At 35.2% G+C, this 22556-nt stretch overlaps 1 long non-coding RNA gene across 4 annotated transcripts in view; it reads left to right on the top strand.

Moving 5' to 3' along the window:
• The first annotated feature begins 17160 nt into the window (after nucleotides 1-17160).
• Nucleotides 17161-22556, top strand: part of LOC103884638 — a 35580-nt gene continuing 30184 nt past the window's right edge. For 2 of the 4 annotated variants that reach the window (XR_001902651.3, XR_002522218.2), the window contains exons 1-2: nucleotides 17161-17396; nucleotides 19190-19324. This is a non-coding gene — a long non-coding RNA (uncharacterized LOC103884638). The remainder of the gene's footprint in view (nucleotides 17397-19189; nucleotides 19325-22556) is intronic. The other 2 variants (XR_001902653.3, XR_002522219.2) reach the window with 2 other exon arrangements.

Raw genomic sequence — 22556 nt, 5'->3', positions numbered from 1 at the left:
AAATCACCACAGAGAATATCTTGAAGCAGATACTGAGTAATGATAACATACAGAGAGTGGTACATAACTCCTCCAAATTAGAGTCATCTCAAAAGAAAAAAAAAATGCAAAGGAAGTGAGTGAAACCTAGGGAGGAAATTGAGATCTTTAATTGCTGTCATTAAGTAGTAAGAGGACTAAGACATGTTTTGTATCTTTCTTTCTACATTGGAAGTCTAGGCTCATTGTCTAAAGAAAACAATAGGAAGCATTGTAGCTTTTACCTAATGTTATAGTGGCTGAGATTCAGAATTTTTTCAGAGAATGCAGAGTAGATCACAGAAGGAACTCTCCCTGGGAATTTATCACAAATGTCTTAGAGAATAAGAAAAGCAGACAGATTTTCAGATTCAAAATTAGCATTTTTCAAACATATTTTAAGCTGATGTCAAGAATAAGAAAACAATTCCATAGGCTAGGCCTTACACTGGGGCTGCTCTGGGAAATCTAAATGCAATGGGAGTATTTGGATCTCATGGTGGCAGGGGCTGACAATTGTATCAGCACTCAACCTACAAAAGCATGATGGGTATGGTTGCCATAGAAACAGCAGAGTCACAGCAGCAGTCAGATTGGTGTGAGTCATGCAGCCCCATGCTGTTGGCTACTTGATCATGGTGTTTGTAGAAGTGAAATAGATAGGAAGCCTCTTAAATCCTTACTTGACCTGTGTAAACAGAAAAGTGCCAGGTCAAGAGAACAAAAGTCTAATCTGAATCATAAAAACAGTCATGGCCCCTCACTTGAGACAATTTACAGGCCCTGAACCTCTTGAATGAAGGGCAACTCAGTCACCTTGAGGAAAAATCCCAGTACATGGACAAAAATTAATACAGCGCATCCTTTTCTCAGTCTTTCACAAAGCGCTCTACAGCCTTTTTTCCAGGATAACTGTGCATTGGGGAAAATGAAATAGACAGAACTTTCAGGGACTACTGAAACTGCACTGGTTCTGAAGTGCACTCATTTCAGGAGACTCGAAATATCACTGTCGTCTACTAGCCAGCGTAGGAGCATATGAAGATCAGGTGATGAAAATAATTTGGTTGGAGTAATCCTTACTGTGGGATCTGTGGGACCCTGCATGTAATCTGTGGTTATTTCTACAGTTCCAGAACGCAAAATTCAAATGGATATACTCAGTAGCTGGTTGAATCCCCACATTGTTTTCTTGACCTATGGAGTGAGGGCTATTATGATGGAAAAGACCAAGTGGTAGCCATCAGAACTGCCTTTTACTAGAAAAATAGCAAATCAAAAGCAATACCACATTTCTGGAGGAATTGCAAAGATTAGTGCCACCGTCAAAACCTTGAAAAATGCAGGAATGGTGAGTGGCATCATATTCTCATTTGACTCACCAATTTGAGAAGTGCAGAAAATAGATGGATATTAGCGAATGATTGTGAGTTATCACACATTTAACCAGACGGTGTCTCCAATTGCAGCTGCCATACCAAATGTGTTTTCATTGCTTGAGCAAATTAACACATTTCCTGGTACCTGGTATGCAGCTATTGTTGTGGAAAATGCTTTTACTCCATATCTGTATATAAGGCCCACCAGAACCAGTTTTCAGCTGAATAGGCTAGCAATGAACCTTCACTGCCTAACTGAAGGTATATCAACTCTCTAGCCCTACGTTATAATTTATTTTATAAGAGTCTTGATCACCTTTCTCTTCCGAAGGTTATCACACTGGTTCATTACATTGATGGCATTACAATTGATTGGATCCAGCAAGAAAAAACTAGTAACTACTCTGAGCTTGTTGGTAAGTTATTTTCATGTCAAAGGGTGGGGAATAAATCTGACAAAAATTCAGGGATCTACTATCTTAGTGAAATACCTAAACATTCAGTAGTTTGGGAAATATGAAGATACCACTTCTAAGATGAAAAAGAAGTAGATGCATCTTGTCCCTCCTGCAACCAAAAAAGAGGCACAAGGCCTTGTGGACTTCTTTATATTTTGAAGGCAACACATTCCTTGTTTGGGTATGTTACTCTAACCTGTTTATTGAGTGAGCCCCAAAGCTGCTAGTTTTTTTTTTTTTTTTTTTTTTTTTTTTTTTGAGACTGAGTCTGGCTCTGTCGCCCAGGCTGGAGTGCAGTGGCCGGATCTCAGCTCACTGCAAGCTCCGCCTCCCGGGTTTACGCCATTCTCCTGCCTCAGCCTCCCGAGTAGCTGGGACCACAGGCGCCCGCCACTTCGCCCGGCTAGTTTTTTGTATTTTTTAGTAGAGACGGGGTTTCACCGTGTTAGCCAGGATGGTCTCGATCTCCTGACCTCGTGATCCACCCGTCTCGGCCTCCCAAAGTGCTGGGATTACAGGCTTGAGCCACCGCGCCCGGCCAGCTGCTAGTTTTGAAGGGGGCTCACAAAAATGAAAGACTCTGCATCAGGTCCAAGCTGTTGTAAAAGTTCTTCCGCCACTTGATTCTACAGATCCAATGAGATGTAAAGTTTTGATATCAGATAGGAATGCAATTTGGAGCCTTTGGAAGAGCCTCATATGTGTATTTCAGTGCAGGCCTATAGCATTTTGGATCCTAGTGTTGATATTCTCCAGATATCAACTCCAATTTTTTATAACTAGCTCTTCGTCTGACTGGACCTTCATGGAAATTAAATGCTTAACTACTGGCCACCAAATTTGTATGCAACCTGAGCTGCCCACCATGAACTAACTCTTACCTAACTCACCAAGCCATTAAGTTGGGCATGCTCAGCAGCATTCCATCATCAAACAGAAGTGGTATGTATGTGTTCAGGCCTAAGGAAGCCCTGCAAGCATAAGTAGGTTACATGAAGAAGACGCCAAATGTCTATAGCCCCCCCCCCCCCTTCTCTTACACTGTCTTTTCTCACCTAGCCTGTACCTACAACCTAAAATCAGTTGACAAGAGGAAGAAATTAACCTTGATTTAGAAATAGTTCTGCACAAAATGCAAGCATCATCCAAAAATAAAGAGCTGCAGCATTACAGCCCATTTCTAGGACATCCTTGAAGGATAGTGATGAAAGTAATCCTCCCAGTGGACAGAACTTTGAACAATGCACCTAGATGTTTAATTTGTTTAGAAACAGAAATGGCTAGATGTATGATTAGACCCCAGTTCGTGGGCAGTGGCCAATGGTTTGACTGTATGGTAAGGAATTTGGAAGAAAAACGATGGAAAAATTGTTGATGAAAAAATTGGGAAAATGACATGTGGATAAACCTCTGTGAACAGGTCAAAAAACATGCAGATATTTGTGCCACATGTGAATATGCATCAAAGTATGACTTCAGCAGAGAAGGATTTTAATAAACAAAGCAGGTGATATGGCCTGTTTTATGGATAACAGTCAGCCTCTTTCTCCTGCCACTCATGTCATTGCATAAGGGCCCATGAACAAATAGCCATGTGGCAGGGATGGAGTTGATATATGCCCTTAGAAGCATGAATTTCTTCTCAGTAATATTTACCTGCTTACAGCTACTGCTGAGTGCCCAATCTGCCAGCAGAAGACCAACATTGAATTCCAAATATGGCACTATTCCCATGAATGATCAAGCTGGTGACCTGGTGGCAGGTGGATTACATTACACTACTTCCACTATGTAAGGGCCAGCATTATGTCCCTTCTGGAATAGAAACTCTAAATATAAATTTGCCTTCTCTGCACATAATGCTTATGCTGAACCTATCATCTAAGGACTTACAGAATGTAATGCTTATGCCAAGGACTTCCCTGCATATAATGCTTACGCTAAAACTACCATCCAAGGACTTATCCACTGTGATTGTATTCTGCATGGCATTGCTTCTAATCAAAGAACTCGCTTCACAGCAAAATCCACAAAAAAAAAAAAGTGTGACAAAGGGCCACGCTCACAGAATTTACTGGATTTACAATATTATCTGCCACCTGAAGCAGCTGTTCTGGAAGAACAGTAGAATGGCTTTTAGAAAATTCAGTTACAGCACTAGCTAGGTGACAATAACTTCCAAGTACAGAGTGATATGAGGAGATTTCTTATGATAATTGGCTCACAATTATGGAGATGAAGTATTCCCATAATATACCATCTCTGAGCTGAAGAACCAGGAAAACCACTGGTGTAATTCAGTCCAAATTCAAAGGTCTGAGAACAGGGACCTAACTTCTAGTTGGAGGCTGAAGGCCTGTCAACTGGAAAGAGTAGGGGGAGTCCTAAGGCCCAAGGCCCAGGAACTTTGGTGTCCTAGGCAGGCGAAATACATATCCCAGCTCAAAGGAGTGTGAGAGAATTTGTTCTTCTCCTATTTTTTTGTTCTATTTGGGTCCTCAATGTATTGGATGATGCCTGCCAACATTAGCAAGAGTTTATCGTCTTTACTCACTCTACCAATTCAAAGGGTAATCTCTTCCAGTTACGCTTCACAGACACACACAGAACTAGTGTTTTACCAGTTTTCTGGGCATTTCTCAGACCCATCAAGGTGACACATAAAATTGATTATCACAAGTTATATATGCTCTGATTCTGTGTCTAATCTATAATGTTCTTTTTCCCACAGCTAGGATTCACAGCATCAGGAATCAAACATTAGAAATGAGAATGGTATTACTAAAAATTACTTCACTGATCTTCCAGCCAAATGTTTGATTTTTGTTCCCATAAGTTTATGCTTCCTGGCCTAGTTTTAGAGAAAGGAATGCTTTTACTGGGAGACATAGCATTGATTCTATTGAACTGGAAGTTAAGAGTGCCACCTGACCACTTTGGACTCTCTATGTCTGTCTCAACATGCAAAAGAGAGTCATTTTTCTAACTGAGGTGATTCATCCTGATAAGTAAGTAGAAATTGAAATATTACTCCATTGTGGATGTAAGGAAGATTATGTCTGAAATTCGAGGTGCCTTTTAGTATTTCCACGCTCTGTGATTAAGATCCATGGACAACTACAACAACCCAATATAGAAAGAAGTACTCTTGGCCCAAACTCTTCAGGAATGAAGGTTTAAGTAACCCTACAAGTAAAATAAACACAATTAGCTGAGGTGCTTATAGAAAGCAAGGGAAATACAGAAGAGGAAGTAGAAGAAGGTAGTTATAAATACCAGTTACAACCGCATGACCAGCTACAGAAAGGATGACTTTAGTTGTTATGAGTATTTTCTTCATATTTTATTATGCATTTATATGTGTGTATAAATATGTATTTATATATCAATATTTATGTGCCATATATAGAAATATACACTAAACAGATATTTTGTTTTCCTTTCTCTCATTTCTTCAAGTAATATAAAACAAATTGATTCTATATCATTGTGTTTATGTATTATAGTTTTCTATTATAATATTTAAATTGTAGACTCAAATACTTCCTCTCTTAAAGGAATTAGTGTGTTTTCTGTTGTATTCAGGATAGCTGAATTATATTAAGCAGATTATGACTTTGCCATTTTCTTTATTTGCAGAATAAGTATGGTTTAAGGAATTGCATATGGGTTCTAAGTTGATAAAGAATAGACCTGTTACTGTTAATTTCATGTGTCAACTTGACTGGGCCATGAGGTGCCCAGGTATTTGATTATACTTTATTCTGAGTATGTCTGCGAAGGTGTGTTTTTATGAGATTAACATTTAAATAAGTCTACTCAGTAAAGCATATTATTTTCTTTAATGTGAGTAGCACTTAACCAATCAGTTGAAGTCTGGAGCAAAAAGCTGACTCTTCCATTAACGGGAAAAAATTCCTCTCTGCCTGACAGTTTTTGAGCTGGGATGTTGAACTCTGACTTGGATTAGAATTCTGAGGGAGGATTACTTTCTGAGGGAGGATTACTCTTCCCTCAGAAAGAAGCAGGAGAACCTGAGATAACTCTTGCAAAAACAGCATAGCTTCCCTTCGTGACTTTGTGGAACTTACTTTATTGGTTTTGGGTTCTCCATTATTGGCTGCTTATCTCTTTTAGATATGAATATGAAATTCAACCATTTTTTAAAAGCAAAATCTTGGTAAATAAACCTCAACGGATTATGCTAGTGACCTGAGTTGCCATTACTGGAATCATTCTTTACACTCTATAAAAAATTCAGTCATTTTGTAAACTCAGAAGACATGAAGGAATGTTAATGGCAACCTTCTGTGATCAGTTACTTCTTCCATATGATGACTATTTTGTATTTGTCTCTGATTTTTTAAAATTTACGGCCTGTGTATGATGAGCATCTACTTTTAGTAGAGAGTGTGTTAATTAGACTGTGATAACCATATGCTACACCATATTCCATTTTACAAAATTTTAGTCATCAGTACTCCTTGAATGCACACAGTGCTTATCTTTTTGGCTTTGCTCCAATATTCTGAGTATTTTATTCTGGGATTTTTCTACTATAGCTGGACAGAACTTTCATATACATATAGAATCCTGCTCTCTATGGAACCCCATGAACTTGGTGAATCAAATGATCTATATAGCAAAGTAGATTTCATGGAAGTATGGAAAGACCAAGAAAAGAGGGCATAGAAGCAAAAGGTGCAGACTTGCAATGTAACTCTAGAAGTCTTGGCCAGGTTGATATTCAAAACAACACAAAATATTTCGATATCCAAAAACAAAACAAAACAAAACAAAAAATTTGAGTACCTGTATGCTAGTTCAAAGGTATTATGTAATATATCATTTTTCTTTTCATTAGTGGGTAATAAAGTCTATTATTTTAAAGATCTCATTATGTACAGACTAGATTTTTAAAACTCTATACCTTTAAAATTATATAAAATATATACTGTCACATATCAAAATTAATCTATTTGCTTGTTACATATCTTAAAACAACATTTTAAATTACATACACTTAAGTTGCAAAAATCACGTTTAAATTTTATTCATTTAACTTGTTATATCCACTAGAAAAGTCATGATTTTGGAAAAAAAATTAATTCACATTAAGGAATAATGTATAAAATTTCTTTAAAATTATGTTTTTGAAAAATATTTTATGAGTGAGGTATAATTAGAACCCCCTCCTAAAACCCAGCATCTTTGTTTGCAAATAATTTCATTTGTATTCCTCCATATTATTGGCTATTGTCTTTGAACAATGATAATCATTATTAAATTAATTTTGTCTTTATTTTACTTTTCTATGTTTTCACCAAGGATACTGACTTAGCTTAAATGTACAGTGTCACTTTTAAACTAACAAACCAAAACCCTACAACTATTCTTTGTTGTACGTAGGGATTATATTCCCTATTGAAATTTCTACCTTTTGATAAATATTTTTGCAAAGTAACTATCTGCATGCTACATTGAACAATTCATAATGCCTCCCCAGAACAATAAATGAAGTCACAGGTGATAAAGTATGTCTTGAAAGAGCATCACCCTTAATAGAATATCATAAAAAGAACTGTTTATGGCGGAAATAAGGAAAATATAGAATCAAAAAGAACTAGGGAAATAATCATAGAGCTAAATACATCCATTAAATTATGAGATAAACAATATTAAATTATCATTTTCAAGGCCTAGTTTTATGTGTTTATTAAATCCCTTTTTGTATTCAGCAATTAAGCTGGAAAACCAATTTGTATTCCCAGCTATTGTAGTTATAATAGAAGGGCTAGTAATTAGTGAAAAGCGGAAAAGGGTAGAAAAGATGGAAAGAAAAGAGAAACTACCAAGCAAACTGTTATAAAACTTACAAACACCGCATGTTCTCACTCATAGGTGGGAACTGAACAATGAGATCACTTGGACTTGGGAAGGGGAACATCACACACCGGGGCCTATCATGGGGAGGGGGAAGGGGGAGGGATTGCATTGGGAGTTATACCTGATGTAAATGATGAGTTGATGGGTGCTGACGAGTTGATGGGTGTAGCACACCAACATGGCACAAGTATACATATGTAACAAACCTGCACATTATGCACATGTACCCTAGAACTTGAAGTATAATAATAATAATAAATAAATTTTTAAAAAAGAGAGAAGGGATAGAGGGATGGAGGGAAGGGGAAAGGGAAGGGAAAGAATAAATCAGCCAATCTATTAAAAAGAAAAACTTACAGCATAAAGAGAAAACACATTTGTTTTTGCAGAATGTAAACATTATTTTCATGACTTTATATTTATATTTAGATTATTTGCATTATTTTAATGTTTTATCATCTTATTCATGCTCTTTTTAGAGTGTTTTGTGTCCAGGAATTCATCCATTTCTTCTAGACTTTTTAGTTTATTTGCATATAGGTGTTTAGAGTATTCTCTGAAGGTAGTTTGTATTTCTGTGGGATCAGTGGTGATATCCCTTTTATCATTTTTTATTGTGTCTGTGTCTTCTCTCTTTTCTTCTTTATTAGTCTGGCTAGTGGTCTAAAGACTAAACCAGGAAGAAGTCAAATCCCTAAATCGACCAATAATAATTCTGAAATTGAGGCAGTAATTAGTAGCCTACCAACCAAAAGAAGTCCAGGACCAGACGGATTCACAGCTGAATTCTAGCAGAGGTACAAAGAGGAGTTGGTATCATTCCTTCTGAAACTATTCCAAACGATAGAAAAAGAGGGACTCCTCCCTAACTCATTTTATGAGACCACCATCATTCTGATACCAAAACCTGGCAGAGACACAACAACAACAAAAAAGAAAATTTCAGGCCAATATCTCTGATAAGCATCAATGCGAAAATCCTCAATAAAATACTGGCAGACCAAATCCAGCAGCACATCAAAAAGCTTATCCACCAACATCAAGTCGGCTTCATCCCTGGGATGCAAGGCTAGTTCAACATACACAAATCAATAAACAGTTTATGTAATCCACAACATAAACAGAACCAATGACAAAAAAAACACGATTATCTCAATAGACACATAAAGGGCCTTCGATAAAATTAAACATTCCTTCATACTAAAAACTCTCAATAAACTAGGAATTGATGGAAATTAATTAATAGCTCAAAGTAATGAGAGCTATGTATGACAAACAGACAGTCAATATCATACTGAAGGGGCAAAAGCTGGAAACATTCCCTTTGAAAACTGGCACAAGACAATGATGCCCTCTCTCACCACTCCTATTCAACATAGTATTGGAAGTTCTGGCCAGGGCAAGCAGGTAAGAGAAAGAAGTAAAGCGTATTCAAATAGGAAGAGAAAGTCAAACATTCTCGGTTTGCAGATGACTTGATTGTATATTTAGAAAACCCCATTGTCTCAGCCCCAAATCTCCTTAAGATGATAAGCAACTTCAACAAAGCCTCAGCATACAAAAAGCAATGTGCAAAAATCACAAGCATTCCTATACACCAATAGTAGAGAAACAGAGAGCCAAATCATGAGTGAACTCCCATTCACAATTGCTACAAAGAGAATAAAATAAATAGGGGAATGCAACTTACAAGGGATTTGAAGGACCTTTTCAAGGAGAACTATAAACCACTGCTCAAGGAAATACGAGAGGACACAAACAAATGCAAAAACATTCCATGCTCATAGATAGGAAGAATCAATACTGTGAAAATGACCATATGCCCAAAGAAATTTATACATTCAATGCTATCCCCATCAAGCTACAATTGACTTTCTTCAGAGAATTAGAAAACACTGCTTTAAATTTCATGTGGAACCAAAAAACAGTCCGTATAGCCAAGACAATACTAAACAAAAAGAACAAAGCTGGAGGCATCACACTACTGACTTCAAACTATACTACAAGGCTACAGTAATCAAAAAAAGCATGGTACTGGTACCAAAAACAGGTATATAGACTAATGGAACAGAATATAGCCCTCAGAAATAACACCACACATCTACAACCATCTGATTTTTGACAAACCTGGCAAAAACAAGCAATGGGGAAATGATTCCCTATTTAATAAATTGTGTTTGGAAAACTGGCTAGCCATATGCAGAAAACTGTAACTGGACCCCTTTCTTACATCTCCTACAAAAATTAACTCATGATGGATTAAAGACTTAAACGTAAGACCTAAAATCATAAAAATCGTAGAAGAAACCTAGGTAGTTCCATTCAGGAGACAGGCATGAGCAAGACTTCATGAGTAAAACACTAAAAGCAATGGCAACAAAAGCCAAAATTGACAAATTGGATCTGATTAAACTAAAGAACTTCTGTAGAGCAAAAGAAACTATCATCACAGTGAACAGGCAACCTACAGAACAGGAGGAAATTTTTGCGATCTATCCACCTTACAAAGGGCAGATATCCAGAATCTACAAGGAACTTAAGTAAATTTACAAGAAATAAACAGCCCCATCAAAAAGTGGGTGAAGAATATGAACGGACACTACTCAAAAGAAGACATTTAAGTGGCCAATAAACATATGAAAAAGAGCTCATCATCACTGGTCATTAGAGAAATGCAAATTAAAGCCCCAATGAGATACCATCTCATGCCAGTTAGAATGGTGATTATTAAAAAGTCAGGAAACAATAGATGGTGGAGAGGATGTGGAGAAATAGGAGCACTTTTATACTTGGTGGGAGTGTAATTAGTTCAACCATGGTGGAAGACAGTGTAGTGATTTCCTCAAGGATCTAGAACCAAAAACACCATTTGACCCAGCAATCTCATCACTGGGTATATATCCAAAGGATTATGAGTCATACCACTTTAAAGACACAGGCATACGTATGTTTATTGCAGCACTGTTCACAATAGTAAAGACTTGGAACCAACCCAATGCCCATCAATGGTAGACTGGATAAAGATAATGTGTCATATATACACCATGGAATACTACACAGCCATTAAAAAGGATGAGTTTATGTTCACTGCAGGGACATGGATGAAGCTGGAAACCATCATTCTCAACAAACTAAAATAGGAACAGAAAACCAAACACTGCATGTTCTCAACCATAAGTGGGAGTTGAACAATGAGATTAGAATGTACACAGGGAGGGGAACATCACACACCAGGGCCTGTTGGGATAGGGAATGGATAACATTAGGAGACATACCTAATGTAGGTGATGGGTTGATGGGTGCAGCAAACCACCATGGCACATGTATACCTATGTAATAAACCTGCACATTCTGCCATGTGTCCCAGAACTTAAAGTATAATAATAATTTTAAAAAAGAATGTTTTGACCCTGTTGTTAAAAATAATGTTTTCCCATTTGTCCAGTGGACAATAAAACCAGGTCATATTTAATACCTACTTACACTTGGGAGCTGTGTGTCTCTGTCCCTCAGTTTTCTCATTTGCACATAGAATTTTTGTGAGATAAAAATGACTTCGGTAATGTAGGTGACTCGGTGAACTTTGAAGATTGTCATTGAACAAACACTCTGTAAATGTTAGTTGCTTTTGTGAAAATTATAATTAAAGAGACTTGTTAAAAATCACAGAACACAAACTTGGGCTCTAGTTAGAGCTCTACATTTCCTAGCAACATGACCTTCTTCACCAAGGTACATAAACTTCTTGTTTCCTAATTTTATTTATTGGTAAAGTAGGGTTAATAGAACCTGTTGTTTGCCTCACAGTCATTTGAAGAAAAAAATTGTATAAGTTTTGTAATAGCTTAATTTTATCATATCATAGAGGAATATAGAAGAACACAAAACCACTTTCTGAAGTCCCTTGGAGCAAAGATAACATGGAATCCTTTAAGGATTGGATTGGGAGGGAGCACATATTGGAAAGCAAAGAAGATAACATTTTTTTAAACAGATTCTGTTCAATTTCATCTTCCTGATGATTGATCTCTGCTTTCCCATCATTTCTCTGCCTCTTTCTATTATCATAATTCATTGATTGAGTGAAATTGTGTGTCTCGGGCTCATGATATTTTTGATAAAAATTTTATTCAGTTTTATTAATCCTTTCATTCTCTTATGCAATGTATATTTTAAAGAAAGGTAAGTGACAGAATCTTTGGTATATCCAATAATTTCATATTTCAATGTAAAGAACTTGAAGTTTCATTTCACATATGAGCTTTCTTCTAAATGTTCACATTATTTTTATTTTAAGTTGGAAGCAATATTCTATCCAGAGACTAAACTCACTACTTATAAGCTCTATGTTGAGTATGGGGTTGTATTTACATTCATTTGTATTTCATAAATAAAGAACCACAGTAAGTCTATGAAATTTGTGTTTTCTTAGGGTTATTTTGCTAAATGTATATAATTACCTATGCAATATTCTTGAGAATATTAGAAAGCCTTTTTCTTTGGAAATTTTGATTAAATATTTTATGTAATGAATATAAATAGAAATCTCTATGCAAAGAGAAGGTTATTTTCATTATCACTCTATTTTTTCATTATCATCATATTATCAATATTTTTTCAATGCATTTATCTATTTTTTAAGTCACAATACTTAAAAAATTCATTGAGCCTTAGTCTGTTCTGATTGTATATACCTCATAGTTTTATTTCTTGCTTTTCTCTTAAAATTTGAGGATTAGGAAGCAGGAAATGCTCACAGCAGTTACCAATAATATTAAATTCCATTAGCATCTATGACACAAACACAGTGTAAATAAATTTAATCTCTACTGTAAGTTTTACTTGATATTAATTCCAGTTAACAACTAGAAGCCTGCCACAGAGATCACATACACAGTAGCCAGAGCTATTTATTCTTTACTTTTGGACTGCAAGGTGGTAGGGGGTGCTTCTTAAAATTTTTTCTTTGCAAACAGTTATTGCCTTAACCCACCACCACCATGACCACCAACACTCAATGATTCACCAAAACTTGTGGAAACCATCATTCTCAGCAAAGTAATCCAAGAACAGAAAACCAAATACCGCATGTTCTCACTCTTAGGTGGGAATTGAACAATGAGATCACTTGGAGAGAGGAAGGGGAACATCACACACCAGTTCCTATTGTGGGGAGGCGGGGGAGGAAGGGATAGCATTAGGAGATATACCTAATGTAAATGACAAGTTAATGGGTGCACCACACCAACATGGCACATGTATACATATGTAACAAACCTGCACGTTGTGCACATGTACCCTATAACTTAAAGTATAATAATAAAAAAAAACTTGGGTAAATAATGATCTTACTTGTTTTTAATTAACCTTTCTTAAATATATGTATATCTCACATTTATTTTAATGTCTGATAATAGAAGTGTTTGAGTTCTTAATTTAGAAGTTTGCTAATGTTTTTGTGACCAGAAATATGCCATAGGAATTTAATTCTTGTTTATATCAGTTAGCCTGTAGTAAAATTGATTTCCTTATATGTCGCTTCACTTAAAGATGCAGTTTTCAAAAACTTATCAATAACATTAAGTGAAGACTTGCTGTATGTGTGTCTGTGTTTGTATGTTTTTGCATGTGTAAATTTGGTGTAAGGGAAAACACAAGACCTCATTAGAGTCCTTAGAACTGGATCCTCTCTTATTTTTCCACAATATTTTTCAGCCAATAACAAAATGTTTTAGTTTTAAGTGAATCTAATTAATGTATTTAAGTGAAATTCAAATATCTATTATATCAGAAAAGAATACTGACATTGTTTTCCATTGTCAATTTTTAAAGTTTTAAATAAAATGGGTAACTTTCATTTTTTGACGTTGCTTTCAATATGTCAAAAGTGATACTGAGAGACAGTATTAGAATAGAAATGTTATATAAGAAAAATTGATTTATTGTAATAAGAAAAATTGATATATTGTAATGGAATATTTTGTTTTTCTAAGAAAAAGAAGTGGTGCTGAAAGTAGAACTATAGAGTAATTCTACTTTCTTCTTCTTTCTTTCTAGCATAGATTAATTCCGGTTTTATTAAACTTATCTTTGACAGTTGATTTCTATATATTTATGTCTAGTTAATGAGTAGAGAGAAGATTTGCATTTTGAGTTAGAGCCCTGATATTTTATACAATTTGGTGATTCTTCTAACTGTAATTTATTTATAAAATAAAAGTGAATTTTTTTTTCTAACATTATGTTTTAAGGGATTAGGAAAAAACCAATTCATTTAATTAATATTGGCTAATATATTTTGCATATATTATAAATTAACATTATGCTATTTCCTTTAAATTGCATGAATAATATAGCATTTATTTTCCATTACTATATTTATTCATGAAAACACTTATAAAATGATTGGGATGTAATAGAAAAGAAAATGTGTTTGTCTTTGTCTTTGGGTATTTTCTAGATCTAATGAATTTAGTGGTGTGTGCAAGTTTCTGAAATCTCTGTGTTTCCATTTCTCTGCCTACATAATGGGAGTAGAATTTACTTTATACCTTCCATCATGAATTATATATGATGAAACATTAAAAGACATGAAGCAATTGTTGGCACATATTAAACATTGAATCATTGTCAATAACAATACTGGTTGTTAATGGTGCTGCTATAATATTTTGAGTTTAAATTTAATTATCATGGATTGTTCTAAGTGTACATTTGTTTCTTCTTTTTTGAAATCTTGGTTTCATTCAGACTATGCCCAAGATTCTAGAAATCAGATTGTTATTACTTTGAAGTCTCTAATATAAGATAATCAGTGTGTTTACGGTCAACCCTCTTTACAATTCTTTTCCTTGGGTATCTAAATGCTCTGGAAAACAATGACAGATTTTCTTTCTGCCTGGCTTAATAAAAATACACAATTAGATCCCTGCTTTCAGTTCAATATAGCCAGTGCAACTTAGAATTAGGGACAGAAAAGTGAAATAATTCAATATTGTTTGCTTTCATCCTGGGGCCTATCGTTTTCTGAAGTTGTTCTGAGGGTAAAATTTCAGTCACAGCCTGTGTCATTAGTGATCCTTTTACTATGGATTTTCCTTGTCTATACTGTCTGGTGACATTATGAACATTTAATAAAAATGTAGAAAGAGGCATATTGGGAACATCAAATTTGCTAACCTGATGGTATAATGACCAGATACACTCTTTCCCTTTCATCTTCTACATTACACATAATTGATACTAAAGATTTTTTTAATGAAACAAATCAGTGACAAAGTTATTTTCTTTTCTTTCTTTCAAAAAATTTAAAACTTATATTCTCATGAGAGCAAAGGCCTACCTTAGTTTTTGATATTAAGATTCTATTTAAGATTTATTCAGATATTCTTTTCTTATAGAGAGAAAATTTTGCGTGATGTGACTCTAAGAAGGATGCTTCTAAGCCTCCATTCACTCATAAGAAATGCACTCATCTCAAATGAACAAAGATATCATACGAATATAAAAGACTGTGTATACAAAAGGAAAATGTCAAAAATATATGTTATAAAAGGGAGACAAAGATATATTATTTATAAGTAATTTGAAAGTGTATGTATATTTTAAAAATATTAAATTGAGAAATAAAACAACAATATACTTGCTTGCATGATTTTGATTATTATAATTACCTTGGTCTGAAAATTTCTTGCTTTTATCTTCTCTTTTAGATATCGCTTGGTCAAAATGAAAACTTGCAACTAGCATTTTTGTTTTTTTGTTTGTTTGTTTGTTTGTTTTTACCTCATCTAAAGCAATAATATCTACAAAATTATGGGTTTCTTATGTTAGTTATATAATCATTTCCTTAATACTTATTTAATTAAATAAATGCATACCTATTTTTCAAGTGTTATTTATTTATTTATTTATTTAATTTTATTTTTTAATTAATTAATTTTTTTTTATTATTATACTCTAAGTTCTAGGGTACATGTGCATAACGTGCAGGTTTGTTACATATGTATACTTGTGCCATGTTGGTGTGCTGCACCCATCAACTTGTCAGCACCCATCAACTCGTCATTTACATCAGGTATAACTCCCAGTGCAATCCCTCCCCCCTCCCCCCTCCCCATGATAGGCCCTGGTGTGTGATGTTCCCCTTCCCGAGTCCAAGTGATCTCATTGTTCAGTTCCCACCTATGAGTGAGAACATCGGCACTATTCACAATAGCAAAGACTTGGAATCAACCCAAATGTCCATCAGTGACAGACTGGATTAAGAAAATGTGGCACATATACACCATGGAATACTATGCAGCCATAAAAAAGGATGAGTTTGTGTCCTTTGTAGGGACATGGATGCAGCAGGAAACCATCATTCTTAGCAAACTATCACAAGAACAGAAAAGCAACTAGCATTTTTGAATCACAGGTAGTGCAAAGTGGTGGATAGGGACATAGCCTATAGAGCATTGCTGCATGTGTGTATAGTTGACCTCTGTCTCTTCTTATCTGTGAGATTTTTTATTTACTTTAACTCTCTGTGCCTCAACTGCCTCAACACAGAATGGTTAACAGTACCCCCTACACTAGGACGACCCTACGAAGATTAATGTCCCAATATAAGTAAAATCCTTACAAACCATGCTGTTTCTTATCTTGGACTCACAGTTTTTAAAATGGCCAACATGAACATCGGGAAATTGTATTTTACATTTGTTTCATGTACTATGAAACTTACTTAATTCACGTTGGTATAGCCAGTGCAAATTCATCAGGGTATGTAGCCTAAAGAACCAAATGGATTAAAAAAAAAAAAAAAAAAAAACTCACACCCAAAGTCTTGTTTCCTGAGTTGATATGCCTGAAAAATAAACTTAAATTATACTTTCTCTTATATTTTTGCCAAAGAAACAGAAATGCTTGTAATTCTGTGGTGAATTGAACTCTGGGAGAAGAAATGGGAGATGGCCATGAAGTAAGGAAACCTCTATGTTTGAAATATCAGATTTCCAATGAATCTCCAAGCACAATGTTTGAGTTCATGTAGAGAATGCACAAACTATGGCTATGTTGAAAAATGATTACAGAGTTAAAATGTTAAGAATTCTAAATTTGATTTAAAATGTAGTCTCTGTTTCTCACCCAAATCATGCATATTATAGGGAGGAAGTCTGCCTCCAGAGAAGGTTAATTAGTTGGCTTCTTTCTTGTTCTTACTTACTGCAGCTATTTAATCAAAGCTTCTGACCATTCCTTGGTTGGCCTACAGGAAGAAGAATAGGAACTGAGCCAATTAATTCCTTCCTGGCTGATACTGCCACAAACTGGTGGCACAGCTCTAGTATCAGTATTTGCTGGACTTAGGGAGTATTTCAGTTTGTCTCTCATAGACATGTTTCTGCTGCACAAGCTATTCCACATTGCTGGCATTATTGATCTACTGTTTATTGATGGAGATAAATGCATCTCTATTTTTGCTGGTCACTCATTAACTCATCAGCCTGTAGAATTCAGACATACCTCAGCTTCTATCTATTATGATTTGTTCACATTGAGAAGGCTTTATTGGAGAGGTTCTAATATATACTACAATGAATATTTTTGTGTGTTATCACCTACATCTGTTACATGGGAAAAGCTTCCCATCTTTGCTCTGAATGAAAAGGTAGGTACCTCCTAAACTACAACCCTATTTTGTTAATATCTTATGATTTTGATTATTATCTGTGACTTAGACACCAATGTATTTTATCCTACAAGCCTCAATGTATAAGTATTGAGCTTTCAAGTGACTGCTTTCAGAACACTCCCTTTTGTGTTGAGTATGTATCATGACAGTGAGAAAAGTAAAATTTCACAGTACTGTTATAGCCAAAGAATTATTAAAATCTTCCCTTCATATACCCTCATTCTATTGTATTATAAAAATAATTCAAGATTTTCAGAATAATATGAGAAGTCATCACTTTCTGTTATTTCTGCAATATCCTTGTGGCCACACAAGTCAGCCCTAATAATTATGGTGGGAACTTCACAAGCTCGCTGAATACCTGGAAACAGAAATCACTTGGGGCTGTCTCAGTAGCCAGCTAGCACAGTATGTCCTCTGGCCACCAATGATTCCCGCTACCCCCACATGCAAAATACACTTGCCCTCCTCCCAGGCCATGAAATGTCTCATCTTATTAAAATTATAATAACTTATTATCCAAATTAAGTTTTTTGAGCAACTTCTCAAGAAGTTTCTCTCATTCTGAAGATCTGTGAGTTAAAGAAACAACTTATCTGTTTCCTATTTACATGCACACAGCTAACACAGTGAGGCGGTTCTAGGGTACTGCTACACACATTCCTTTCCAAAGAAGGGTGTCTGTTGGGAAGAACACAGAAATCACTGTTTCTCAATATTTTTGAAATTATGACAAGCCAGTTGAAAATTTTCTTGTTTGAGACTCAGTCATACACTTACCATGGACTGATTCTCCATGATTCTTTTCTCTGCCCTCTCGATTTATGAATTCTTTATTGAAAATACCTCAGCTGAATATAACCTACAGCCCACTCAGAAAGTGACTTTGTTTTTACTCTCTTTGTCTCTTTTGGTGAAAACTGGAACAGTTTATGCAAATATAATTCTCTTAAAAATGTGTTCATTTATTCCTATTGAACTCTTAAAAAATTCAATTGCATGTTTTTAAAATATATTTTGAGAACAAACTTCTACAGCTTTTGTGTGTTCCAAATATCTTCTTCAACTGCATGGCTTGCCTTTGAAATCACATATGTGTATTACTTATATCTTTATTTATTTACATATATAATATACTCAATACATTTTATTATATTAATTATATATACATATTTACATATGTAAAATGCATATATTAGTCATAATATATATGTGTTTTACTTAACTTTTCTTCAATTTTTAATCATGATTAATAATTTTTAAGTTCTATTTACAAAATTTTAATCAGAGGTCAAGTTGATATTTTCTTGTATACGCCACAGAGCTTATTTTATTACAGAGTGCTTTTAGAACTAAAATGTATTACAGATCAGTGGTCTTTTTTCCTCATATGCACTCCATCTCCATAAACAGGACATGTTCCTTGAAGATTACTCTCACCAGGCAAGTCTCAGCAGAGAAAGTGGTGGGAGGGTAATCCTGCAGATTCTACAGTTCAGCTCGCTTTCAGCAAGGGGCTGATATCCCAATACCTCTATTTTCCATGAATTACTCTTCTGAGGGCCCCTCACCTGTCTGCCTGTGAGTAGTCTTTACAGTATGTTTCCAAAAAATCTTACAAAGACTATCTCAGTGACTCTCAACTCTCAACTCTCAACACTTTCTCTCTCCCCAGTCATTGTTGCATAAAGTTTGGGGATAAGAGCTGGAGAGCTACTATTGTGGAAAAGTGGTAATTGTAGTAGGAATAAATTCTATTTTCTCTTTAGTAATCCCTAAGGGTCTTCTTTATAACTGGACACACATCATCGCTTGGTGGCAACTGTGGATCCTGATCTCCGCGGCAGAAGTTAGCTAAGCCTCAATTACATGAGTGAAAATGAAGATCCCCCTTGTCCCTGAAGGTTTGTTTATCTGTTGAGTTTTAGAGCAGAATACTATGTGATGGCACATATTGAATTCTAATGTATTTTTTTATTGTTTATGTTGAAGAATAAACTAATAAAGAACATATTTTCAGGAAAATAGTGCATTGAACTTTTGAAAAAAAAAATTATCTCAAACTGTAAAATTACCTGACATTACTTTCCAACAAAATGAATGATCTACTAAAGTGTAGAATCTGTGATATAGAACTAATCTTCTAAGTGGGTGGGTAGGTAAAAACAAAAGAAAAATTTCTACTAGCATGACTCTTATTAATGTTTCAGCCCTACACACTAAGTTGAAAATTTATTCTTTATTATGTAGAGTCTTCTATTCAAAATCATTCATGAATCTTTCAGTTATTAATTGCACATGAGATTTGTTTTTGTGCTATGATAACTCCTCTGGAAATGAAGTTATAACACAGGCTATGTGAAAATTTACAAGGTGCTAATGAGCTTTCTTCAAGCACCACAAATTATTTAAGTAACTTAATGCTGTTGTTATTTTTACAGTGTCAGAGGAGTTTTCACACTAATGTGAAGCAGCCACACAATTTATTTCTCTGTTTTCAAACTTCCAAGTATAAATTGAAAACATAAGCATAATGTCAAACAGAATGGCATTAATTTATTTCTTTCAAATGCTTGGATGTTAAAAAGTATTTTTATTCCAGGGAAATGTAATACCTAATGATATAATTGACTTTGATCTTTAACAATCTGAAATGTTTAGTACAGTATTGAGGAAGGGAATGTGTAATAGAATGTTGATATATTTTAATAAAATATTTAATTTCTATTCATTTCAGTTGGATGCACTATATTAAAATTTGATCCAGGTATATATTTACACTAAAACCTCTCAGTGATAACTGTGCTCATTCCATCACACTTGAAGGTCAATTTGATTCTTGTCTAATATGGAGAAGTAAACACTGGATAAGCATAATTCTCTGTTATTTTAAGGAACCTCAGAAGTGGAAAGCTAAGTTGAATTTGCAGTGGTATGCAGAGCTAAGGATTCTAGAGAAAGATAGAAAATTCCAAAGGATAAGTGAAAGCTGAGTTTTGAGCTCATAAGGGTTTAACACTAGCTTTGGACTCTTGAGGAGATTCACTTGTATGGTTGTAAACTCAACAGCTGAGAAAATTGGAAGGGGTAGAGAGGTGGACAAGAGTTTTAAGCTCTCATTTAGTGAAGATGCCACCCAATAGAAATTTTAAAACCTAGACACACTTGCTTTCTATTTCCTCAGTTACCTGTGGTCAACAGCAGTCCAAAAACATTAAATGGAAAGTTCCAGAAATAAACAATTCATAAATTTTATATTGCACTCCATTCTAAGTAGTGTTATGAAATCTCACACCATCTCACTCATCCCTCCAGGAATGTCAGTCCTCCCTTTCTCTATCATAATCTCAGTGTATTTGCTACCTACATGTTAGTCACTCAGTTATTAGATCAACTGACATGGTATCACAGTGTTTATGTTCAATTAACTCTTATTTTACTTAATAATATCCTAAACGTGTATGCATAGTGGTGCTGACAATTCAGATATACCAAAGACAAGTCATAAAAGATTTCCAGCCGGGCGCGGTGGCTCAAGCCTGTAATCCCAGCACTTTGGGAGGCCGAGGCGGGTGGATCACAAGGTCAGGAGATCGAGACTATCCTGGCTAACATGGGGAAACCCCGTCTCTACTAAAAATACAAAAAACTAGCCGGGCGCGGTAGCGGGCGCCTGTAGTCCCAGCTACTTGGGAGGCTGAGGCGGGAGAATGGCGTGAACCCGGGGGGCGGAGCTTGCAGTGAGCCGAGATCGCGCCACTGCACTCCAGCCTGGGAGACACAGTGAGACTCCGTCTCAAAAAAAAAAAAAAAAAAAAAAAAAAAAGATTTCCATTAAGTAAAATGGGTCATATCCTGAGGTTGCTATGATATATGGTAAGAACATATTTGTGAAACTGTGAAGAAGAAGAAATAAATTTTTGTTAGTTTTGCTGATTCACCTCAAACTGCAAAAGTTATGGCCAAAGTGTATAATAAATTCCTAGTTAAGAAGGAAAAGGCATGGAAGGAGTGGAAGACATGAAAATAAACACACTCCTGTTGACAACAATTAGGTTCAGTACTATCTGTGGTTTAAGGTATCCACTGGGGGGTCACAAAACTTATCCCTTTTGGATAAGGGAGGGCTCCTCTAAAAAAATAATAATTAGTTTAACACTGATCTTTCCAATGACTTACTTTCTGAAGTGATTTTCTACCTATGTGGCAATATATTTAACCCTTCTGAGAACAAGACTTAAGATCTGTCAGATTCAGGATTTAACTGCAGGTTCAATGCTTACTAACTGCAGGGCCCTGAAAAATTTATTCACAATCTCTAAAATTTAATTTCTTCTCCTTTGAGATGGGAAAAATAATAATGCGTATTTCATCAGGTCGTTTTCAAGGTTTAAATGAGTTTAGCTGAGTGCCTGACACAGATTTCAGTTTCACTGAATTTTAATAGTTGATTACTTTTGCTAAATGATATGAATGACGTAAACCAGAATATATCATATGATATAATAATAAGAATTATACAAAATGATAGAAATCATTTATTGAGATTACAATATTTGCTTATACAATTAACTCAGTGCTTTAAGTAAGTTTAATCATTTCAATAACTCTAGATAGAGATAAATAAGAGACTGAGTAACTTTAATAAAGTATTAAAATTAGGGAAAAATATTGTAAATCCAACCTCTAGTTAATGCGTTGAAGAGTTTTGATCCTTAAAAGTTGTCAGTGGTTATCTAACATGCTTATTATTAACAAAAGCATGTGCTATTACCCTTAATTATCACTTTTAAGTCTTTGAAACCACAGCTTCTTTATTTATAAGTAATGTGCATCCAGACCAGGTTTGGAGATGTTGAGCACACTAATTGGCTTCTTGTTTTGTTTTGTTTTGCTCTGTTTTTGTTTCTTCTGAGATGGAGTTTCACTTTTGTTGCCCAGCCTGGAGTGCAATGGCGCGATCTTGGCTCATCGCAACCTCCACTTCCAGGATTCAAGCAATTCTCCTGCCTCAGCCTACCAGGTAGCTGGGATTACAGGCACCCACCACCACGCCTGGCAATTTTTTTTTTTTTTTTCATAGAGACGGGGTTACATTATGTTGGCCAGGTTGATCTCGAACTCCTGACCTCAGAT

The sequence above is a fragment of the Papio anubis genome, chromosome 3 (assembly GCF_008728515.1).
Source record: "Papio anubis isolate 15944 chromosome 3, Panubis1.0, whole genome shotgun sequence".
In the NCBI taxonomy this organism is placed as follows: domain Eukaryota; kingdom Metazoa; phylum Chordata; class Mammalia; order Primates; family Cercopithecidae; genus Papio; species Papio anubis.
The sequence above is the reverse complement of the archived record's forward strand: the minus strand, read 5'-3'. Positions and strand labels throughout refer to the sequence as shown.